At 46.4% G+C, this 17,810-nt stretch overlaps 1 protein-coding gene across 4 annotated transcripts in view; it reads right to left on the bottom strand.

Annotated features, from left to right (window-relative positions):
* LOC146839642 (uncharacterized) overlaps positions 1-17,810 on the bottom strand; it is a 766,602-nt gene that overhangs the window by 8,124 nt on the left and 740,668 nt on the right. The window contains exon 15 of one of the 4 annotated variants that reach the window (XR_014981116.1): positions 11,087-11,249. The exons of the other annotated variants lie outside the window; for them this stretch is intronic. The gene's annotated coding sequence lies outside the window, so the exon portion shown is untranslated. The remainder of the gene's footprint in view (positions 1-11,086; positions 11,250-17,810) is intronic. 4 annotated transcript variants of the gene reach the window in all.

Raw genomic sequence — 17,810 nt, 5'->3', positions numbered from 1 at the left:
TCTTCAACACATACAAACAGTGAGTCACTCATTCATGCACCTATGCACTACGTAATACCCCCCACCGAACCATATAGACACTGATACTCAAAAAACCAACTAATAACCTATATAGACACTCATGTAGCTACTCACCAACCCATGCAGCCACTTATACACAAAGTGAGAGACTGATACAGATATTTACATATTTAAACATTACTCACTAAGCCATGTATTCACTAAGATACACTTAATCAGTCAGTTACACAATCAATTTTTCAAAAACAAATCATCCATTTAGACACTTATATACCCATTTATTCTTCCATCGACCTTGAGATATACATATATAAAACATATTTAATTTTCAGAAAAACACACATTCACTGGATGATGTCATCAGTGATGTCATCAGTGATGTCATTTGAGATGTCATGAGTGATGTCACTGACCATGTCATGAGTGATGTAATATGTGACGTGATCAGCAGTGCATTGCGGGCGCGCGAGTTATAGTTAGCTGAACTAACTATAACGGGAAAATTTCATTGGTTTTTTATGAGTGAAATGTCCAGCTAACTATAACATGTGTGAAACCTATGGTTTTTTCACTGAATATATATATATATATATATATATATACATATATATAATTATATTTATATCTTTTTTTTTAGAAAACTAGACTCCCGTACCGGTAGTGTACCAAGCTCCATCACCACGCGAATTGTATCCGCGATATTGCAAAACTCGTTAAGGATGCACATTTCGTATCCGACGACTTCGTAGCACCATGTCCCGCCTAACATCATATGTGTATATGGTCGCGCCAGCTCTAGTTTGGTATGTGAGGGCTGCGCTGTACCAATACATGCGTTACGTCATCTACGTAAGGGGTCATGCCCGCTGCGTGTTGCGTATGCGAGGAGTGCACACTGGCAGGCCCTGTGTTACATCATAGATGTATGGTGTCGCGCCGGGAACGCAATTCCCTCATTTTGTTTCGTCTCAAAACTATATCTAAATAAGTTTAAAGTGTATATGAGAACAAGCGATAATCTAAAATATTTTAAATATTTATATATTTCTAACTGTAATAAACTTATATTATGGTAATATTTTATCAAAATCGTGTCGGGTGCGGCCTCCTTGCCCGCTCCCTGCGCGATTGCCATGTGACCTTAAAGAAAAGCATTTGATTGGTTCATAACATTTCCCATTGTAACAGTTGGAGGACCCCACACATTTTCGCCATTCACTCTACAGCGCTTGATGAGAGACTCCTCTTCTGCTTACAGAGCTTTTTCGTAAACTTTTTGCTATGTACACAGTACACCCAACGTGCAACCATCATCTTCATCAATATTCATGCTCTGTGAAACAGCCTTCCACCTGTGATTGCCATGCATCTAAAAGCTACATAACAGAACTTTTCCCCACTGCCAGAGGTAACATGGTTGCATACGCTGTCCACAGCACAATGTAATGTGGTACGGCCCAGGGGCAGTATCATGCATACATAATGAACACACGTACATAGATAGATAGTAGGAGTGGGTACGGGACGTGCACTCGACTCCTTTTTATTACCAGGCTTACATATCCAGTGACGTCTGTGCTGAATGCGTGTGGGGTGAGTGTAAACCAGCCCTCAGGGAATGGTTGCTACTAGCATCAACTACAACAGTAATCATTGGATCACACACAGAGATTCAATAATAAAAGGGTCAATAGTTTGTGCTGCTGTAAGGTAGGGACACTAGATGTGAAATAATACAGAAAAGATTCTATAGTAAAACAACCATAACTTGTGGTATACTAAGATACAGGCAGTAGATCTGAAATAATACACAAACAGATTGTATCATAAAGGGTCCATCAGGTCTAGTGCACTTCGATAGCCACATCAAAAGCATTCAGCATGTGCACAGCCAGCGATGATGTGTGCTGCGGGCGGGCCGTACTAGGATCAATGTCTGTTGCCTATGCATACATTTTTTAATTAAAGCCCCGGGGGTGGTGGTCCCCAGGGCTTCGGGGACTTGGATGCCCCCCCACGTTAAAAATGAAAGCCCTGGGGGTGGTGGCTGCGGGGGTGGCCCTGACCCCCCCCTCAAATATTTTCTTAAAGGGGGGGTGGTCCCTGGGGCTTGGGGGGCCTTTGAGCCCCCCATGCATGTATTTTTAAAACCCCAGGGGGTGGTGGTCTAGTGGGGGCTGTGAGCCCCCCGCACATATTGTTGATAAGCCCCGGGGGTGGCGTCCCCGTGGCTGGGGGGCCACTTTGGGCCCCCAATCACAAATCAAGCATTGCCCTCAGGACTTGGCACCCCCGGGGGCTAATTATTAACGAAGCGCATGAGTCCGCGCTTCATTTTTTTGTTTTCTCAGCAGGATCCGTGCACCCTGTGCGGATTTTGACGATTTAAAAAAAAAACAACAACATTTTTTGGGGCCCTGGGGGTCCTTGCGTGACCCCCTAAGCAGGCCTAGGGGTTCAGGGAGTTTCTACCCTGCCCCCTTTTTGCGTTTTGCGCACTTGTTTGACTGATTTCTTGTGCCTCTGTTCTACCGAGGCACAAGATGGCTGCCAACACTTACTGGTTTGGAGTGTTGACAGCCAATTAGCATACAGCTTGTGATCGGGAGGGTGCGCGGATCCTGCGCAGCCATACATATATATGTGTTTTACTTTTGATTTTCTCAGCAACTACTGAACGGATTTACACCATTTAAAAAAAGGGTTCTTTCTGAACCAAGAACTACCTCTTTGCCAAATTTGGTGTAATTCCGTTGAGCAGTTCGGGCTGTAGCCGTGTCCAAAGTTTCCTATGGAAAATTGCATGGGGAAAACACGTTTTGGGACCCCCCTTTTTTCTCGACCCCCGCTTGCCGAATCACCCTGAAACGTTCAAGATGGGAGCAGACCGGAGCGCCCCACAAGTTTTTAAAATTTTGCGAAGATTCGCAACTGGCGCCAAAGTTATTGGGAATAGAATGTTGCGAATTTCCTATGGAAAATAGGTCCTAACTATAACTATCTATAGGATGAACGGCTACAGGTTACTCTAATAAACCTTTTCTTCTCCTGAGTCCTTGCTAGATAGAACAGCACCTAGATTTCTCCTGGGCATCATTTAATTAAACCATCATTCAATTAATTTGTGCCTTTTGTTAATTTTGTGCATGCAGGGGGCGGGGTTGAGGTGTATCCCCGTTCCCGCCTTAATTCCCTTAACCGCCGGTGATCTTTGGCATCATTCAATCTGTGCAGTAGTATAATTATTTCATTGTGCGATTGTGTTTGATTCGCAGGGTTTCACTGTCGAATAACATAACAGGCTGAGCACAAGCTGGTAAAAAAATTGAATTGTGCTTTGTGATTCTCTAAATCTATAGGATCAACTGAAAGGTGTGCCTCATAGGTTGGGATCGCTGCCCGGTTCCCATTCCTTCCACCCCGCACCAGCCTACCTTAGCGGTAAGATGGGTTTCTGGGCGCTGCCGCTCACAGATCTCCCGAGCCTGCGACCCCGCTCCTTGCAATCGCTGCCTCTGGTTCACATTTTAAAATTTTGATGAGCACAATCATTCTATAGCAAAGTTACACTACGGCCATTGTCCGGTGTCTCCTTCTTCTTAGCCCCCTGACCCAACTTTACTTATGGTAATGAGTAGGCGCCCCCCACGCCAAGGGGAGGGGCGCCCTTAGTCGCGCAACGGAGCCGAGCCTCCTCTTCCGGGGGGCTGGTAGAAGAAATGAAATCATTGAGGGGGCGTCTCCTACACGTAAAGGAAACTGAAACTAATCACGAAGTTATTTAAGGCGTGGTCCCAGGGATCTCGTCCTCTTTGTCTCCTTGGATCCCTGGGAAGCCGCAGGAGCGTCTGAAACCACCCACCCACCCGGCAGAAGAGCAAGGCGGAGCGCTGACAGATAACAGCAAAGGGGCATGCACGGCAATAGAGGATCAGCGACTGGATGGACCCCAGGAGGGGGTAGGATGGAAGTTTGCAAAGGGTAGGCAGGGAGGGGACTGACCTGCCGGTGGTCCTGGACTCTACTGCCCTAACCCGCAACTTATGGACTGAGTGATATTTTGGGGATGCTGCCTGTGTTCAGGTACCCCGGAGGGCCGGTGCGCTATGCAGTGCCCTGGATTTCAAGTAATGAACTGTTTGCAGCGCGTTGGGGCCTGCCGGCACAATGTGCACAGCGGACTGAGTCGGGCAAATTCAAGCTTTGCGGTGCCCTGGATTTCAAGTAATGAACTGTTGGCTGTAGCACGTTGGGGCCTCCCGGCACAATGTGCGCAGCTGAGTGGGTCGGCCGAGTCGGCCAAATCTGATATGTGGGTGTCGCAAAAATCTGAAGCTGTGAATAATGATATATCCAAGTACAATGCTTTTCGCTCGTAATATACAACTGTTTGCCGTAGCACGCTGGGGCCTGCTGGCACAATGTGCGCAGCTGAGTGGGTTGGCCGAGTTGGCCAAGTTTTAATTCTAGTGTAAGGCCAAGCGGAAGTTCAAATGTAATGTCATGCCTAATTGACTTTCTGCCTTTGACATGTTAATGTCGCTAGAGTTTGATGCTGTGAATTAATGATATTTATCTAAATAGAATACTTTACTCTTGTAATGGTTTGTGGTGAGTCACCTGATTTGCTATGAATAAAAGTCTACGCCTTGGACAATATAACCTGATTCCTAAAGTTATTGGGTCCGGTGGGGCCAGGAAAGGGATCAGAAGTCGGGGAGGAGGGAGTGTTACGTTGTGCGCGTACTATGAAAAGCAATCAGGATTGCATCAGTGTTTCCACCAGCCGACTGGCTGGCCTGCGGGCTCTCATGGGTGGAAGGAGCATAAGGCTGAATTTTCACACGATTTGGCAAAGACGGGCCATCCTAGCTGCGTGTCCAAGGTATTCCAACGCACACCAACTCGGCTACCCCCGCCGCTAACCCTGCAGTGGTTCGACAGGGTGACTCACTATTGGGCTCCGCAGGGTGTTGGGGACAGTATGTATGGTACATTTATTAATGTATTTATATGTCTCGCAGAGTAAATGGCCTAGTAAATGACATTGTTTTTTATATTGTTTATGTTTTGTGAAAATTTATTAAAATGATTGTAATGTAAAATGCAAATAGTGTTAAAATTTGTAAATGGAAAAGTTATTAATTGCATTTATATGAGTGCGAGTTACTGCCAGTGCTCAGCACCGGTGAGATCTGGCCCACTTAAAGCCCTGACCCCACGCATACAACTCCCACACTGCAATGTCGTTTCCTATGCTGCTCCCAGATTTTGACAGCTGTGTACCTCCGTCACACAATTAACACTAGCACATATACGAGCATCGCTCTGCAGAGAGGCCAAGGATTGAATGTGCATATAGTCTTCACATCTTATGGGCCACTGTGAAAAACCATGGTGCCTTGGGCCACAGCTTCAGATATTTCAATTGTGCCCGGTCATGAATACCCGCCCACAGACTGAAATTGTCAAGACACCTGGAGGCGAACCCCTGCCATCCCAAGTTAATCACACTTTAACATGAGTAGGTTACAAGCCCAGCTTACGCAGAGAACTGCGAGATCAATCAGGAAATGTGCACATAGAGACAGGGAAACACGCAGACTTCCACTTTACATAGAGACAGGGACACACACAGACCTCTATTTCAGACAGACAGGGACACACGCAGACCTCCACTTCACATAGAGACAGGGGCACAAGCAGACCTTGACTTCACATAGAGACAGGGACACAGGCACACTTTGGCTTCACAGAGACGGGGGCACACGCAGACCTTGACTTCAGACAGACGTGCACTCAGAGAGGCAATAACAGACTACTAACTCCCGAGCACACAGAGACTCCAGTACAGACATACATACACCTGGGGCCCGGGTGACACACAGCCTGCACTAAGCACTTTACCCGACTGCTAGAAGAATACACTATATGATGTCTGGCATATGCATACAGGTCATCTAGTGAGATTCATTGGTCATCCCTACACACCATTTTAGAAGAAGATGGCTGTCACACAAATAGGTTTAGCTCTTCTCAGCCAATCAATGGCCTGGAAATAAAGAAAAGCAGTCTGTACTCCAGAAGGACTCAGCAATGCATTTTTTGAGAATGCGTGTTATAGAACTTGGATTCTCAAAGTATGGCCCGGGGGTCACTTTTAGCCCTACTGACATTAATATGCACTTTGAACAGCAGCACTGGGCTGCTGTTTACTTGACAGAGCGCTAAAATTAAAAACTAGAAGTGTTAGGAGCAGACAACTTCAAGATTGGTTCAGTGCCTGTAAATCATGTTGCCATGGTGACCAAGCATAATAACCGGGCCAACCAAACAGATTCTACCGAGAATGTATGCCAGTGGGGCCATTTTACTTCTCAATGTTCGCCCCTGAAAGAGGTGTTTACTTTCTTCTGTTCTGTATGGCGCAAAATTGGCCAAGGGCACTGTAGCGCTTTAAATGAGATTACATTACGCAAGGTTAAATTCATTTCTTGTGTGTTAGGCCGGGGGAGATTGATTTGAGCAGAATCCGAGAATGTTGATGAGCCGACGCCGGGACTGGTTCACTAGTTCCAAAGGTAGCACTTCGGGCCGTTAAACCACAGCTCCTCTCCATTACCAAATGGATACTGCAATCCTGCTTCTCTTTTGCCACAACCACAGCCTCTGACAGCTTGGCACCTTCTACCTTGCGTTAAGGCCATAGCTGCCAGCTATGATGGTGCTGGAAACCGTGTTCGAGTTTCGGTGTCTGCACAACATCCTGTGATCTTGGGCAAATCACTAAAGGAAACCGGGTTCAAGTTTCGGCGTCTGCACAACATCCTGTGATCTTGGGCAAATCACTAAAGGAAACTGGGTTTGAGTTTGGGTGGGCAAATCACTAAAGCAAACGGGGTCCAAGTTTCGGTGTCTGCACAACAACCTTTGATCTTGGACAAATCACTAAAGCAAACCGGGTTCGAGTTTCGGCGTCTGCACAACATCCTGTGATTTTGGGCAAATCACTAAAGTAAACCGGGTTCGAGTTTCGGCGTCTGCACAACATCCTGTGATCTCAGGCAAATCAGTAAAGCAAACCGGGTTCGGGTTTCGGCTGGGCAAATCACTAAAGCAAACAGGGTCCGAGTTTCGTTGTCTGCACAACATCCTATGATCTTGGACAAATCACTAAAGCAAACCGGGTTCGAGTTTCGGCGTCTGTACAACATCCTGTGATCTTGGGCAAATCACTAAAGCAAACCGGGTTTGAGTTTCAACGTCTGCACAACATCCTGTGATTTTGGGCAAATCACTAAAGGAATCCGGGTTCAAGTTTCGGCGTCTGCACAACATCCTGTGATTTTGGGCAAATCACTAAAGCAAAACAGGTTCGAGTTTCGGCGTCTGCACAACATCATGTGATCTTGGGCAAATCACTAATGCAACATGTTCCTTTAAAAACAAACGTGTCCTTGACTGAAAGCAGGCCTTTAACAGCACAGTAAAGAGCTGTCAGTGGTACAATACATAATTAGAAACAAGCCAAGCAACGCGAAGGCCATGCACAACACAACCCGCCCTTATCTGAGAATGAATGCTTGCGGCAGCGGGGCGTCCAGGCGTCTGCGCACCATAACAAGTATTTTCTACACAGACACACACTCTGCCAAAGAGAGAAAGATAACAGATAAAAGACTCGGACTGTGTTTGCACAAAGAGAAAAGAAAACGCTCGCCATCTGTCTTCATTCAGCCGCTTGTATTTGCATCTGGGCTGAGTGAAAACAGATGTGCTTGTCACCATGGGTGGCATCACAACACTGCAAGGGCGTCAACAAAAGTGACAGCCTGCAAACCAAAAGCACGAATAAACATTAATCACGACCTAAGCCTATTGGAAACGGTCAAGACACAGGGGTGTGGATTAAAGTTCTCCTTCTTAGAGTGTTAACTATAGCCCTTGCAGGGCGAGAGCACATGCGCACTCCAACACCAGGCGAGACCAAAAAAGGAACGTCAGTGACCCTTCGTTTTCAGTTTCGGTGAGAGACAGCAGTTGGATTGGTGTTGCCTGGCAAATATCCTATGTTAACTCCCTCTAACAGATTCCCTGGCCAGGTCCCGACCTGAAGTGCTGGGTATTTTAGTCCCAGCGGTGCAGGGGCACACACCCTATGACTTCTGGGTTCACCCTGTTCCAGACCTACAGAAACACAGAGTCTTCTGGGTGAAGTCAAAGATTCATTTATTGGCTGCAGACCAATTACAGGTATCCTAGAAGTACAACAGCGTGTATGTTCTCAGGAGACTGCTGAAAATCATAGGAACGGACTTCATCTTAAATACCCTTTTTCTTGCCTCAAGCATACATTCCTAGGTTTTATGATACGGCCATTACAAGTGTACATTACAAAGAAAAGGCAGAGTCATGATGACCATCCCACATTCCAGTTCGGCCAGCCCACAATGATTTACACAGTAAGGTTCAGATCCCACATTTGATATCGATGGACCCCCCAATAAACATGAGCATCTCCTGTTTTGGGAAACAAGTCATAAAGCAGGAACAAGCAGGTGTGAAAGAGATTGGCCGGAGGTTTGTGTAGAATGAAAGGGTTTTATGACGGGTCAAGCCCTGATGCTAATCACAGGTGGACGGAGGAAGGGGAGCTCGTGAGACCGGTTTGACCCGGGACAGCAGAGCCAGCTGCCCAGGTCACAGAGAAGTCAGAGGAGAAGCCCATGTACTGTGAGGCCCGTATTTACTCCATTATAGCCTATGTGAGGGCAATGACAAGATGGCCACTGCTTCCAAAATGGAACCCGCGTAGTGAAGCAGAATAGCGTGTACACAGTGCATTCATAGCTAGAACGATATATAAAGCACTCGTACATACCGCATTAACCATTTGCGGTTTGCTAATACCAAGAGAGACAGGGGTAGGGCCCTGTCCCCTACGCGGTCCCGAATATTAAAGTACGACAGACCCTCCTTTTGCCCTTACATAGGCAATCACTATACTCATCTTAATCCGAGTCCAGGTCGATGTTCACGAAGTCATGGAGATGTTGCTGTAGCATCATCCTATTACTTAGCTCGTCCCTCGATACAGGTTTCCTTACACATAAGGTAGCACAGAGGCCACATATCGTAGGAGCACACTGTATACACAGACAGAACAGGAAAAGAATGGCTAAGATCATTCCAATGACCATCAGAACTTTCCAACCCCAGGCAGATATCAATTCCCAGAACCACCCCACCAGTGACCAATCTCCCTTATCCACGTGTATGGATTCAGATATTTTATGGAGTTTGGAGATGGCTTGATAGACTGTTGGAGCGTTATCTGGTATGAAAATGCAACAACTAGATTGAATAACCTTACATACCCCACCGCGGTCTGCGAGAATAACGTCTAGAACCATGCGGTTCTGCAAAGTCATAAGGCGATCCGCTTGGAGCTCAGCCGTCAGATTACCAAGGGCACCAGCCGTCACATTGACAGTGGATTCAACCACACGTGTCAGCTGTCTCAGGTTCCTACTATTGACCATAGGTCCCCAAAACGGCAGGAAACCCAAGAAGAAGTCTCCCGCTTCCTGACCGGCAGTATCCTCCTTACTAATCACACCTCTCACAACTCTGGTCTTGTGATAGTCAGAGGCGGCAGTAAATGTAGGCGGTAGCAAGTTTGCAATATAACATGTGCCCGAGAAATCAGGGGGCAGCCATGTATATGCTCGGTCGTTACAGATGAAATATGTGCCTTTGGCAGCCAAAAATGCAGGGGAGAACTGTGACGGGAAAGTGTACGTTTCAGTACAGTCACTTCTTCCCAGTTGAGCTCTAGGATTCTGACCATTACCCTGTAAGCAGAACCGACCCATGTGGGGTACGACCCAGATTGGAGATGAGATTTTTCGCTGTCTTTCACCCAGACTAATACTATACCCCGTCGCGTTCCACCCTACATAAGCTCTCAGCTCTTCTTTGGGAATGGATGAGTATGCATCAATATCCCTACTCATATCAGCAACTCCTTTCATCAAAGCCTTATTATTGGTGATAGGTCTAATGGAACGCGGTTGGCGAGGGGAGTACGTATCTAGAGCATAGAGAAACATGGTCTGGAATGCCCATGACGATCCATTGTAACTATACGGCAGCACCAAATAAGGAATACCCTTGTTAATGGTATGTGGCATTAACCCGCACATCCAGCAATTGGTCGTATTCATTACCAGTTGGTGCTGGTGCAAGAGCTGGATAAACGAGTTATTTACAAACTCTGATCGTCTGGTCTGTTCGTGCTCAGGCAGAGGGTGAAAAGAGTGAGAGGAGGCAGTAGAAAGGGGTATAGGCTGTTCAGTGGGTTCAATGGGCTTTTGAGCGGAGAAGAACACAAATCCTACAATAAACATCATGATACTACACAGTGTAAAAAGGCACAAAAATATAAAACATTTAGTTTTTACAATTCTACACATCCTTGCTTTGAAGTTCATTTCCTCAACGGGTCTCTCCATCTTAAAAAACTCCATCCTCTAATCGGGCCGCTCGCGGCGGATGAGTTTCTTCTGCTAAGGAGTACGCCTGTCAGTCCAGGGAAACGCCCTAGACCAACCAGAACCGTTGACCTAGCGTCTTCGGCCTGTACCCCAAAGTCTTGGCACCGCGACCCTGCGGCAGAACCCGGATGGTGGTTCGAAAAACAAAAATCAAGAAAGTCTTTCAGATGGGAGAGCAAAAAATGTCAAAAAGGAAATAGTAAGGAAATCTTTATTTGTCCATGGGTCTTGGTCTCAAATTATAGCGGAGACGGCCAGGTGCTGTTTGGTCTTGAAACAAAAGTTCAGGCTCAGTGGTGTCCAGTCGATTTGATGGTGGCACAGCTTCTTGCAGAATATTGTCACTCTCTTGGTTTGAAACTGTGTCTTTTAGGCGTGCGTCACTGAATGCTACAAAACGAGGCACAGTGTCTGTCTCAGAGTCGGCGATACCCTCCTGGACCACTGGTCATATGGCAGAGGCAAGGGGACTACTTTGCAGTGGGTACCATGGATCCAGTGCTTCTTACCTTTTACTCGCACCGCTGACCTTGTCGACAGAAGTACAAGGTGAGGGCCGATCCAGCGAGGCTCGTCGTTGCTCTTACGCTGGAAATTTCGGACCAGGACCCACGAGCCAGGGTTGATAGGGTGTCCGGGAGGTTCAGAAGCTTGGGGAAGAGTATCATGTACCTGTTGGTGCAAAACACGCAGTTTAACAGTCAAATCATACAAGTAATCGAGTAGTACTGGATGCTCAATCTCACTAAACTTCGTAGGCCTCGGTACACCCCATACGTTGGCCGGGCGGCCAAAAACGACCTCGTAAGGGCTAAGTCCCACTCGTGAGTGTATGGTCATTCTGGTGGACAGGAGTGCTAAAGGCAGAGCGTCAGGCCATTTAAGACCGGTGCTCGCCTGGATTTTGGCCAGCTTGAGCTTTAAGGCTCCATTGTAGCGTTCTACTAGTCCAGCTGATTGGGGGTGATTTGCAGCATGGAACTTTTGCTTTATGCCTAAACCTTCACATACATTCTTCATCACTTTACCCACGAACTCACTTCCATTATCACACCATACCATTCTTGGCATTCCAAACCTAGGGAAAAATTCTTTCACAAGGGCTTTGGCTGTGGATAGGGCAGTGTTATCTTTCAGAGGATAAGCCTCTATCCATTTTGAGAAAGCACAAACAACCACCAGTACATATTTCAGGTTGTTGCATCTTTCCATGTGAATAAAGTCCAGCTGCAAAACTTCGAATGGACATGATGGGGGTGCAAAGTGACCAGCTGGAGTTGGGGTTCCCCTACCAGGGTTATACTTCAAGCATACCATGCAATTCTTGACCACATTCTCTGCACATTTGGGAATCCCAGCATTCTGCCATACTGGAGCCAACAACTTACAAATTCCTTTCGTACTGATGTGTGCCATTCCATGTGCCATAGTAACCACTGGGAGCACATATGCGTCAGGCAACAACCATCGCCTATGTTCTGTCAGATCAATCCAACAACCATTCTCATCCAACTTACCCATACTTTCTCTCCACTTGCTTAACTCTTTCTCTGTGGCTTCAGCTTGAAGCGACTTCACGCTCTCTATTGTGTTCTCACACATCCCAACATCGTCAACCCATCTTGCGGGGCCTGCAACATACATTCTAGTCTTCACATTCTGTGCTGTTTCTTTCGCCGTCTCATCAGCAAACGCATTCCCACGCCCAACATCATCTGTGACTTTCCTGTGCGCACTGCATTTCATGATCGCAACTTGCAACGGTAGGGTCAGTGACTCAAGGAGATCATTCACCAACTTGCCATTCTGAATTTTAGCTCCATGTGACGTCAGGAACCCACGCTCTTTCCACAAACGCCCAAAACTATGAGCCACGCCAAAGGCGTACTGGCTATCTGTGTAGATATTCACTCTCATTCCTTCAGACAACACGCACGCTCTCGTGAGGGCGATTAATTCTGCTGCTTGGGCCGAATTATGTGGCACTCGTGCAGTTTCCACGACCGTGTGTAAAGTCGTGATAGCATATGCAGCAGTCGTGTCACCATTAGGGAGTTTGAAACATGAACCATCCACCCATAAAGTACCATCACACTCAGTCAGGGGAGTATCTTTTAGATCTACTCTCCCTTTCGTCTCTTCTTCTGTCCTGAACAGACAGTCATGTTGCTCAATCTCGTCTGAGTCTGCTGGGACTGGCAATAACGTGGCTGGATTCAGCGTATTACAGCTCTTTATGTGTATGTGATTTGCTAACAGTGTAAGCTCATAGCCTGATAATCGCGCACTAGTCAAGTGTTGTGTCTTGGTCCTATTTAATAATGTGTCTACAGCATGTGGAACCATAACGATCAATGTATTGTCCATTACCAAACCAGCAGATTGTCGGATAGATATTGCTGCAGCAGCTGTCGCTCTCAGACAGCTTGGCAATGCCCTCGCTACAGGGTCCAAGGTTGATGAAAAATATGCGCATGGGCGCGGTCTGTCGCCAAAAGTCTGTGTTAACACTGACAACGCACAACCATCTTTCTCGTGAACATACAATGTAAAAGGTTTGCTGTAGTCAGGAGTACCCAACACAGGAGCCGAACACAATGCATTACGCAATTCCACAAAACTTCTCTGGCACTCTTCAGACCATGGGATAGGATTCGGTGTGTCTTTGCATGTTAAGGCTACTAAAGGTTTTGCCAACAAAGAAAAACTAGGGATCCAATGCCTACAGTATGAAGTGATGCCCAAGAAAGCACACACTTCTCTCTGTGTTTTCGGCACACTCAACTGTGCAATGGCTTGAATTCTTTCTGGGGTCAGTTTCCTTCCCTCCTTCGATAAGAGATGACCTAAGTAGGACACTTCTTGTCGACAATATTGCAGCTTAGAGAGAGACACTTTGTGATGGAAAGCAGATAAATGGCGCAACAATGACAATGTAGCTTCTTTACAAATCTTTTCAGTATCCGCAGCGATTAGTAAATCGTCCACGTACTGAATCAGGATAGCGCCACTAGGTAAAACAAGTGCATCAAGCTGCGTTTTCAAAGCTTGACTGTATATGGATGGACTCTCACAGTAGCCCTGGGGAGCGCGTTTGAAGCGGAAGCTTCGGCCTCCCAGACTAAAGCCAAAAATATCTCTGCTCTCTTCTGCAATTGGGATACTAAAGAAAGCATTCTTTAAATCAATCACTGAAAACCATGCAGCAGAGGCTGGAATCATCGTTAACAAGGCAGTTATATCAGGGACAACCGGAAACTGTGGCACAACAATCTTATTAACCTCTCTAAGATCGATCACAAATCTGTAAACAGGTGGCTGTGAAGGGTCCGTTCCTTTTAAGACAGGTAAAATCGGACTATTGCAAACGTTGCCCCTTGTCTCCTCAATCACACCTTTATTAATCAAGTCGCTGACAATGTCTAACAATGCTTTCTGGCCTTCATTAGAGATTTTGTACTGGGGAATACGTGGCAGTCTGACATTAGCCTTTAAAGTCACCACATATGGCGGTATCTCCAAGAGGCCCACATCATTGGGACCAGTAGCCCAAAGGGCATCCGGAGGGATGACAATTCAGGCGGCATTGTGTTTTTAGACAAGTACATTGGGGAAATCACTTTCTTGCCTAATGTAAGTTGTACTCCTGAAGGAGAACAATACAGTGTAGCGTGCAATCTTTTCAACAAATCTAATCCCAGTAAATTCTCACCACAACCTGTTGTCAGAATCAGGGGTGCTTTCAGCTCGCAAGGTCCAACAGAAAGTGACATGGGACTAGAAATCGGGTTCCTAACTGGGGCGCCAGAAAAACCTACTGAAACATTTATATCGCCAGACAAAGGTGCGCCAGGGAGTTTTGAATGCATGATTGAACTCTTTGCAGCACCAGTGTCTAGCAGAAAAGGCTCCGTTACATTTACTGTAGTCACTTCAACATACGGTCCACTCTGATCCACTGGCACTGAAACAACTCCCTCTCTCTGTCTATGGCTGTCCTAATAATCATTATTTTCTGCATCACCGTCCTCTGCATAATAATCATTATTATAATACTGGGCCGTATTACTAGTCGCGTTAGCTTGCTGATCAAAGCTATTAATGGCGCTTTGGGGCGGAAGAGGACGCGTGTTCTGGGGAACACTTCCACGCCCTCTGCCTAGGAGCTTGCTGACCACCCCTACCTCTTGCGCCATACGCATTACCGTTCCGCTGCATTAATTTAGGGCAACTATATTTATAATGACCTTCCTCTTTGCAGTATGAACATTGGTTGGGACCTACAGGGACACGTGGTTGATAATACCCATTCATTTGCTGGTTGTTCTGAAACTGTTGGGGTTGGTGATAGACACCTTGGGGTTGTCTATAATTGTTCTGACCTCCTCGTGGTGGGTAAGCCTGCTGTAAAAGGACCTTTGTCTTTAATTCCTTCGTTTTCTTCTCTGTTCTATCTTTCTCGTCTTTATCTCTATTTTCATAATACTGTGCAGTAGCCAGTATTTGCGCTGAAGAAGAAACAGCCCAAGAACTCTCTGAGTCTTTCAACTTTTTACACAGGTCAGGAAGTAAATTCTGCACAAACTTATCCACAAATAACCGTTGGCCACCCTCAGTACTCATATCCTGCCCACTGTGGTCAATAAATGTTTCTTCAAACCTAGTAAAGAAGTCTGACACTGTCTCATCTTTCTTCTGCTTGCATGCAGATAACTTGTCCCAATTTACGCGCATCGCGGGCATTATTGTCTTCATATACGTGATGATTCTACCAGGCAGTTCAGCTACTAAAGGTTCTGGTTTCGCGCCACCAGTTTGTCTAGCATCAGCAGCAACGATGTTAGCCCATGTGTCCCCTAGTTCTGCATCGTGATCTGCATTACGAATTGATCCCCATAGAGGCTGTGGAACAACATTACCAAACAACATGTCTATGTCGGCCAGATTCATAACGCATGACCCTGCCGTCTGTGACAACTCTTTATAATAACCTGCTGGGTTTTTACGGGGATCAGGTAAGGACTGCTTAAGTGCTAACACCTCAGAGCGCTTCCATGGAACATGCACCCAAACACGCTGGAAATGCGCTGGCGCAGCGGCAATACCGGCGTTAGCATCAGCTGCAACTGCTTCCTTCCATACCGGGGGAACTTCTCTCATGGGGTATTGTCGCGCTTTTACCTTCTTCCCCACAAGGACATCTTGTTCAAACAATGACTGTTGACAATCATCATTCCTGAAGGACAATACAACCGCAACTGCTTTATCTACTTCGCGGTCCACAATTATACCAGTTCCAAAATCGAACCTCACTCTACACAACTCCTGCGGGCTCGAATTTTTACCACTATCTTCCAATTCTTCACAGAGAATTTCGCACATTTTCTCGAACACATATCTCTGTTTTGGGGCATCCCACTGATGGAAAACGTTGACAACTGATTCCACATCATACAATGAAGGGAAAACAATCCATCTACGCGCCATGCTGTCTATTACCTTTTTCTCATCAGGGTTAGGCAATTGGCTACGCAATTGCTTACGCTGCAAACCAGGAGTCGCACCAGATGACTCAAAGAGAGGCGACATTAATGTAGTAACCACATTAGCTAAGCGCTGTCGCGCTGAAGGAGAAGTTGATGCGGAAACAGGGGGAAAAACAGAGGGAAGAAAAGAGGATGTAGAAACAGGTACTGGAGTGGTGCAAGGAAGAATGTCAGGGGAGGCAGCTGCTGAATTAGGCAAAGTCGCAGGAAGCGCGGGGGCAGTCGGGAACACAGCTGGCGGCCCTTTAGAGGGCTGCGCTATATGGATAGGAGCCGGCTGCAAAGCAACTGGCGGTAGCGGCAAGGCTTGCAGTATATTGACTGGGGGTGGCATATTCACAAGCTGGGGAGGTGCCATGGCATTTTGAGCATATGGGGGTGGCGAACTCAACAAATGCGACATCAGGGGATCTTTCTCCTTTTCTTCTAACTCATTCTGCTTAGAATGTGGTAAAGCTGGGTAACATTTGTCAATCCCTAACTTACGCTGTCTGTGCAATTGCTCATTCATCTGTTCCTCCTCATTGTCTTTAAATTGTACAGCTGCTTGCATTACTGTCATACCTCTCTCTCTTTTATTCTTTTTCGCTAACTTAATTTCCTTTTGTTTGGCTTCCTTTCGCCATAAGCGGAAAGAGTCAAATATCGCCGGCCGGGCTTTCTTCTTAAACAATTTAATTTCCAAATTATCTAAAATATCGGTATCGAAACTACCATTTTGGGGCCATTTTAAAACACCGTCTTTCCTGGTGTAGTGGATCCACACTTCGTTATATGCAATGGGGCCTACACCATGTTTTACATAGAGCTCATAAGTTGGAGTTCAACCGGAGGAACCGGACATGATTCCTCTAGCTGGAAATCTTTTCCACAACCCAAACAGAATAATCTACCAAATATTCCAGAACCAGGCATCTTCGCTCACTAGTCTAGATCCAAACGTCAAAGGATTATCGATTACGATAGTCTCGTGAATACACGAGTCCTCTGGCTTTGGCGTTTGCAAACTCCAAATTACCAAATCAAACGATCCCGAAGGATACCAAAAACAAATGGGAGACGCTCCACTTATACTTAACTGAATATTGCCGATCGATGACGTCACCAGAAGACTCTCTCGATTGTTTCGCTCTTTCAAACTCGTCAAGGGTCCAAAACAGGTCGATTAATCAGGGCAGCAGTCCTTCGTAGCCGTCGGGACGCGGAGAACCTCGCAGAAAAGACTTTCGGACCACGTCGACATGCAGGGGTCGATGAAGTGGCAGCCTTCCTCCGGAATTTCCACACGAAGCTCCTCACGAACCTCTGGCTTGGACTGGTACCGCTGAAATCGTCCCGAGTTGGGCGCCAAACTGAAGTGCTGGGTATTTTAGTCCCAGCGGTGCAGGGGCACACACCCTATGACTTCTGGGTTCACCCTGTTCCAGACCTACAGAAACACAGAGTCTTCTGGGTGAAGTCAAAGATTCATTTATTGGCTGCAGACCAATTACAGGTATCCTAGAAGTACAACAGCGTGTATGTTCTCAGGAGACTGCTGAAAATCATAGGAACGGACTTCATCTTAAATACCCTTTTTCTTGCCTCAAGCATACATTCCTAGGTTTTATGATACGGCCATTACAAGTGTACATTACAAAGAAAAGGCAGAGTCATGATGACCATCCCACATTCCAGTTCGGCCAGC

Source organism: Triturus cristatus, chromosome 4_1, assembly GCF_964204655.1.
Source record: "Triturus cristatus chromosome 4_1, aTriCri1.1, whole genome shotgun sequence".
Lineage (NCBI taxonomy): Eukaryota > Metazoa > Chordata > Amphibia > Caudata > Salamandridae > Triturus > Triturus cristatus.
Note: the sequence above shows the minus strand (reverse complement) of the source record. Positions and strands in the feature narration are given on the sequence as shown.